The sequence below is a fragment of the Phyllobates terribilis genome, unplaced genomic scaffold (genome assembly GCF_046119375.1).
Source record: "Phyllobates terribilis strain yellow unplaced genomic scaffold, ASM4611937v1 Scaffold_3__8_contigs__length_932513732, whole genome shotgun sequence".
NCBI lineage: Eukaryota > Metazoa > Chordata > Amphibia > Anura > Dendrobatidae > Phyllobates > Phyllobates terribilis.
The window spans coordinates 111500977-111508238 of record NW_027362763.1 but is presented as its reverse complement, the minus strand read 5'-3'; the positions used below and the strand labels follow the sequence as shown (position 1 = coordinate 111508238).

The 7262-nt window shown below is 47.1% G+C and overlaps 1 long non-coding RNA gene across 1 annotated transcript; it reads right to left on the bottom strand.

The window, feature by feature from the left end:
* Positions 1-1059: 1059 nt before the first annotated feature.
* LOC141257962 (uncharacterized) lies at positions 1060-6847 on the bottom strand. The gene is made up of 3 exons (XR_012318144.1): positions 6751-6847; positions 2572-2641; positions 1060-1133 (listed from the first exon to the last, which is right to left on the bottom strand). It is a non-coding gene; the product is annotated as an uncharacterized lncRNA (long non-coding RNA).
* Between the last annotated feature and the right edge of the window lie 415 nt (positions 6848-7262).

The window sequence follows — 7262 nt, the reverse complement described above, 5'->3', positions numbered from 1 at the left end:
TATTGGCCGCTTCTGCCCATCACTGTGCGCTCACCAGAAATGCGATGTACAATTACTGTAGTTTGCATTAAAGGGTTTTTATTCTTGAAAACAAGTTATCAGCGATGCACAGGTTGGGAAGGTGATCACTTATTTATTGGTGGAATCAGCACTGTCAGAAGATTGTGGCACTTTGAGTATTTGGTGAGATTTTTACCTCTGTATTTATAAGACAAAACCAGGAGTGGAGCAATCCGAGGTAATGTTTTATGAATTTCTCACCCACTCCTGGTTTTGTCTTATAAATACAGAGGTGAAAATCTCACCAAATGCCAACTTGCTTTCTCTGGTGAACCTCTGCAACTGCATCTCTGCGGCTGTGTAATAGTCACAGGGCAGGGAGGGGTTAAACATCCAAGTATTTAATATCTATTGGAAATAAAGAGGTTTCCCCTTATTGATATCAGATAAAACAAATGACCAACCACAATCCACTCTACCAAGACCAATATTACCAGATAGAAGGCAGAAATACCACCACACCGTGACCAGATCACATATTACCACCACATAGTGCCCAAATAATGCCACATACAAGGCACAAATACCGCCACACCATGACCAAAGCACATAATACCACCACATAGTGATCAAATGCTACCAGATACAAGGTATAAATACTGACACACCATGAGACCACATATTACCACCACATAGTGACTGAATAATACCACATACAAGGGACAAATATCGTCATGTTATGATCAAAGCATATAATGCCACAGCATAGTGACAAATAATGCTAAAATAATAAAATTGTAAAAAAGCTCTGTATATTGGGTCAGTGTACAGGTTATACAGTGATCACCAGTGACATTATACACAGGAGCTCTGTATATAGTGTACAGTGTACAGGTTATACAGTCATCACCAGTGACATTATACACAGAAGCTCTGCATATAGTGTCAGTGTACAGGTAATGCAATGATCACCGTTAATATTATACACAGGAGCTCTGTATATAGTGTCAGTGTGTGTGTATAGGTAATACATATACTCAACATAGGTAATACACATACTCACCAGTGATGTCTCTAGGTGAAGTGCTTTATCTGCAGACCGATATATCCCATCTTCTATGCAGGACTTATCTCTGCAGAAAATAACATAGTTAGCTATAACTGATCACTTCCAGAGCACAATCCACACTTTTACCAAGATTTCTACACTGCATGAAATGACAAAAAAGCAACATAGTGCCGCACTACACAGTAACAGTGCTCCAGTGTCATTCTGTGCCTGCTCATCTGTCAGCAGACATATTTCTCTGATGGCAATGATCTAGCATTGCTTCATACTAAGGCCTGTGATGCCCTGTGGGAGCTCCTGAGGGCACCATATTGGGGAGGTGAGATCCTCACTTGGCAGTAGTAGGAGCAGCATCTCCATAGTGTGGCATTCACATCACACTACATGCTGCACTGTACAGGACTCCCAGCCAGCAGCAGGACAGATGAGGAGGTAACTGTCTGGCACCAGCGCCGGACTGGAGTACCTGGGGCCCACCAGGAAAAAATCAACCTTGGGGCCCACCAGCACCATGCGTATATAGGAATAACATAAGTCCACAAACTCTTTCAAAATGAATCAACTTTATTAACCAATAAATCTCTGCTGCTGTGTAGTAGTCACAACACAGGGAGAGGTTAAACATCCAAGTATTTAATATGTATTGCAAATAAAGAATGTTCCCATTCTTAATATCCGAAAAAACAAATGACTGACAACGATCCCCTATACCTAGACTAATAATACCACAGAGAAGAGAGAAATACCGCCACACCATGACCAGAACACATACCACCAGATAGTGATCAAATACAACCAAGTACAAGGTATATATACTGCCACACCATGAGAAGACCACATATTACCACCACATAGTGACTGTCTGAATAATACCACATACAAGGGAGAAATACCGCCACACCATGACCATGGCACATAATGGCACCAGATAGTGACTGATCATGAAAATGTAAAAAAGCTCTGTATATAGAGTCAGTGTACAGATAATGTAGAGACTATCAGTGACATTATACACAGGAGCTCTGTATTTAGTGTCAGTGTACAGGTAATACAGTGATCACCAGTGACATTGTGCACAGGAGCTCTGTATATAGTGTCAGTGTAGAGGTAATACAGTGATCACCAGTGACATTATACACAGGAGCTCTGTATATAGTGTCAGTGTACAGGTAATACAGTGATCACCAGTGACATTATACACAGGAGCTCTGTATATAGTGTCAGTGTGCAGGTAATACAGTGATCACCAGTGACATTATACACAGGAGTTCTGTATATAGTGTCAATGCAGAGGTATTACAGTGATCATAAGTGGCATTATACACAGTAGCTCTGTATATAATGTCAGTGCAGAGGTAATACAGTGATCACCAGTGACATTATGCATAGGAGCTCTGTATATAGTGTCAGTGTAGACGTAATACAGTGATCACCAGTGACATTATGCACAGGAGCTCTGTGTATAGTGTCAGTGTGTGTGTATAGGTAATACACATACTCACCAGTGATGTCTCTAGGTGAAGTTCTTTATCTGCAGACCGATATATCCCATCTTCTAGGCAGGACTTATCTCTGCAGAAAATAACATAGTTAGCTATAACTGATCACTTCCAGAGCACAATCCACACTTTTCCCAAGATTTCTACACTGCATTAAATGACAAAAAAAAGAAACATAGCGCCGCACTACACAGTAACAGTGCTCCAGTGTCATTCTGTGCCTGCTCATCTGTCAGCAGACATATTTCTCTGATGGCAAAGATCTAGCAGAGCTGAAGACAGAAGACCTATGGATTACGTTGGAGTGAGAATTTTTCTTTATTAAAGATGGAGTCCCTAAATGTCTTTTATTTTTAATAAAAAAAAAAACTTTTTTTTTCTGTTTACTAGAAATTGATGGTGACTATGTCTAATTTGGCGTGAAACCATGAATTTCGGGCTTAGTACCAGCTGATAATACAAAGCTGGCCTGGTACTAATCCTATTATTACCCAGGGTGCCACTCACCACCAGGGCCGCTGGAAGAGCCGTGTAAAGCACCTGGAAATGGTGCTATGATGAATGTGCCATTTTCAGGGGTGGCTGCGGGCTGCGATTTTCAGCGTGGAGGGCCAAGAACGCTTGGGCCTTACCATGTTGCGAATCCCAGCCCCCAGCTGCCTTGTTTTATCTGGCTGGCGATCAACATATGGCGGAAAAAAAAAAGTTAAGTAAGTTTAAAACAAATATTCGGCTTCTCTGTCTTTTGATCGGCAGCCAAGGTAAAGCCAGGCAGCTGGGGGTGGCAGTACGTAGCTGTCCGCTTTATCTGCGGTGAGAATCAAAAATTCTGCAGAGCGCTACATCGTTTTTAAAAATTTATTTTCACACTTCTATATGTCACAGACCCAACAGCCAATCACAGATGCTGTCAAAGAGGATGGGCGTCTGTGATTGGCTGTTTGAGTAATCTACAATCAGCCCATACATTCTAGTATGGTACTATGTATGGGCTGCTTTCAGGTTACTCAAGCAGCCAATCACAGACGCCCGTTCTCTGTGTCAGCGTCTGTGATTAGCTGTTGGGACTGTCACACATATAGAAGTGTGAAAATAAATAAATAATAAAACAAAAATGACATAGTGCTCCGCAGAATTTTTGATTCTCAGCGCAGATAAAGCAGACAGCTACGGGCTGCCACCTCCAGCTGCCTGGCGATCAAAAGTCAGGAAAGCCCAATGTTTTTTAAATTATTTAAAAAAATAATTAAAAAAAAAATATGTGGGTTCCCGCCATATTTTGATCGCCAGCCTGGTAAAAACCAGGCAGCTGGGGGCTGGGATTCTCAGCATGGTAAGGTCCAAGCATTCTGGGCCCCCCACGCTGAAGATGGCAGCCCGCAGCCACCCCTGGAATTGGCGCATTCATCGTAGCACCATTTCCAGGCACTTTATCCGGCTCTTCCAGCGGCCCTGGTGGGGGTGGCACGCTGGGTAATAATGGGGTTAGTACCAGCTTTGTATTATCAGCTGGCACTAAGCCTGAAATTCATGGCGTCACGCCAAACTAGACATGGCCACCATGAATTTCTAGTAAACAGAAAAAAACACATGTAGGGACTCCATCTTTAATAAAAAACAAAATCCTCGCTCTGAGGTAATCCACGGATCTTCTGTCTCCAGCTCTGCTACATCTTTGCCATCAGACAAATACCCCTGCTGACAGAGATGAGCAGGCACAGAATGACACTAGAACACAGTTGTCAGAGAAGTGCTCAGCTGGCCTCCAGCCGCCGACCATGTTTTCCTGTGCGTTGCAAATAATGCATACTTTCAAACACATGCCTATTTTTGCAATGCAAGTCTACAGTACATTGCGTCTGCGCTGATTTACAACGGATCCGTTGTAACGCACAGTATAAACGCAATGTTAACCCAGCCTAACAGCAGCGAGAAGGGGAGACGGAGCCCTGGAGACCGCCAAGTCAGTCTACTGGTGGTACTATCATGCCCATTGCCCAGTATGTCCTCCCAGCCTTTGTGGTATTATTATGCCCATTGCCCAGTATGTACTGCCAGCCTCTGTGGTACTATCATTCAAGCTCACATGGCATGTCCTGCCAGCCAGCCACTGGTGGTAGTAGTACTAGCATGATAGTACCACAAAGGGCCGGCTCCAGGTTTTTCTGGGCCCTGGGAGAAAGAGTCTCAGTGGGCCCCTTTAACACATACCACGATTCATGATGCACAGATACCGCAGAGAAATATAAGTATAGTACAATGCAAAGATTTCACTTCTTATATTACATGAGTGATATCTATTGTAAATTCTATAATAGCTCAGAAACCGGCGAATCGCTCCACACAGTATACTGGCCTCCAAAAAGTGCTCCATACAGAATACTGGTCCCCATATAACGCTCCATACAGAATACTGGCCCCCATATAATGCTCCATACAGGATATTGGTCCCCATATAACGCTCCATACAGGATATTGGTCCCCATATAATGCTCCATACAGAATACTGGCCCCCATAAAATGCTCCGTACAGAATACTGGCCCCCATATAACGCTCCATACAGGATACTGGTCCCCATATAACGCTCTACACAGTATACTGGCCCCCCAAAAATGCTCCATACAGAATACTGGCCCCCATATAATGCTCCATACAGAATACTGGCCCCCATAAAATGCTCTGTACAGGATACTGGCCCCATATAAAGCTCCATGGAGACTGTTCCCCCCCCATAATGCCCTATGCAGGCTGTCGTCCCCCCTTATAAAGCCCCATGCAGGATGTCACCCCCCTCCATATAATGCCCCATGCAGGATGTCACCTCCCCCATATAACGCCCCATGCAGGATGTCACCCCCCATATAACGCCCCATGCAGGATGTCACCCCCCCTCTTTAAAATGCCCCATGCAGGATGTCACACCCCCTTTTATAATGCCCAATGCAGGATGTCACCCTTCTCTTTAAAATGCCCCATGCAGGATGTCACCGCCCCCATATAATGCCCCATGCAGGATGTCACCCCCCCATATAATGCCCCATGCTGGATGTCACCCCCCATATAATGCCCCATGCAGGATGTCACTCCCCCATATAATGCCCCATGCAGGATATCACCACCCCACCCATATAATGCCCCATGCCTCCATACATTAAATAAATAATCGAATACTCAACTCACTCCTCACCTGCTGCCGCTGCTCAGGTCTGGACTCCAGCGCCGCAGGATGTCACCCCCCTCCATATAATGCCCCATGCAGGATGTCACCTCCCCCATATAATGCCCCATGCAGGATGTCACCCCCCATATAATGCCCCATGCAGGATGTCACCCCCCCTCTTTATAATGCCCCATGCAGGATGTCACCCCCCCTCTTTATAATGCCCCATGCAGGATGTCACCCCCCTCTTTAAAATGCCCCATGCAGGATGTCACCCCCCCATATAATGCCCCATGCAGGATGTCACCCCCCCATATAATGCCCCATGCTGGATGTCACCCCCCCATATAATGCCCCATGCTGGATGTCACCCCCCCCATATAATGCCCCATGCAGGATGTCACTCCCCCATATAATGCCCCATGCAGGATATCACCCCCCCCATATAATGCCCCATGCCTCCATACATTAAAAAAAATAATAATCAAATACTCACCTCACTCCTCCTTACCTGCTGCCGCTGCTCAGGTCTGTACTCCAGCGTCGCCGGCGTCTTCCCGCTCTGCGCTGCCTGTGATGGCTCAGGGGAGGGCGCGGTGGAAAGACGTCACCGCACCCTCTGACCTGATATGTCACAGGGAGCGCAGAGCAGAAATACAGCAGATCTGCGGAGGCAGGAGGAGAGGTAATTATCCGGCTGCTGGGCCCTGAGCAAGCGGGGGAGAAGGGCGGGCGCTGGCACCGCTCTCCTCCGCCCATAGCCCAATTCATGCTTAGTATGTCCTGCCAGCCTCCTTGGTACTTTCATGCCCACCCAGCATGTCCTGCCAGCCACTGGTGGTAGTACATGCTGCTAGGCATAGTAACAGTAACGAGAGGTTGGCAGCAGGACAGGCTGGGCATGATGATAATCATGCCCATTGACCAGTAGCATTTACTGCCAGTCTCGGCCAGGGGTCCTCTCAGTCACCCCTCCCCCCTATCCCTTCCTCCCCTCCCGGCCCCTGCTTTTCATTCTCACGCGTCGAGATGAGCTGCAGGCCTGCAGCCGCTGCCTAGGGCGACGGCGGATCAGTCCGCCACAGCGCGCACAGGAAGCAGTCCCAGGGCGATGACGTGATCGCCCGATGACGTCATCGCCCTCAGACTGACCTCCTGCGCACGCGCCGGCAGAGGGGCACTGCGGCAGCAGGCAGAGCAGGGAGACCGGTCTCCTTGCTGTGCTGCTGCAGAGGGCCCATCTGATTAGCGAACCGGGGGGTCCTCTGTTCTCTGTACAGGGCCCAGTGGGTGTGGGGGCGGGGCTTAGGGGCATGGCCATCGGAACCCGGAGCCCACCGGGGGTTTTCCCGATCATACGGTGGGCCAGTACGCCCCTGCCCATAAGGGCACACACTGTGCAATCATCTGAGATTCTAGCGTGACCTCCGCAGGGAGGATGAGAGTGATACGTGGTGCAGAATACGTTGGTCTATAAGCAGGCATGCAATACATGGGGTGCAGAGAAAAAGGTTGCACTTGGGTCACGACCTG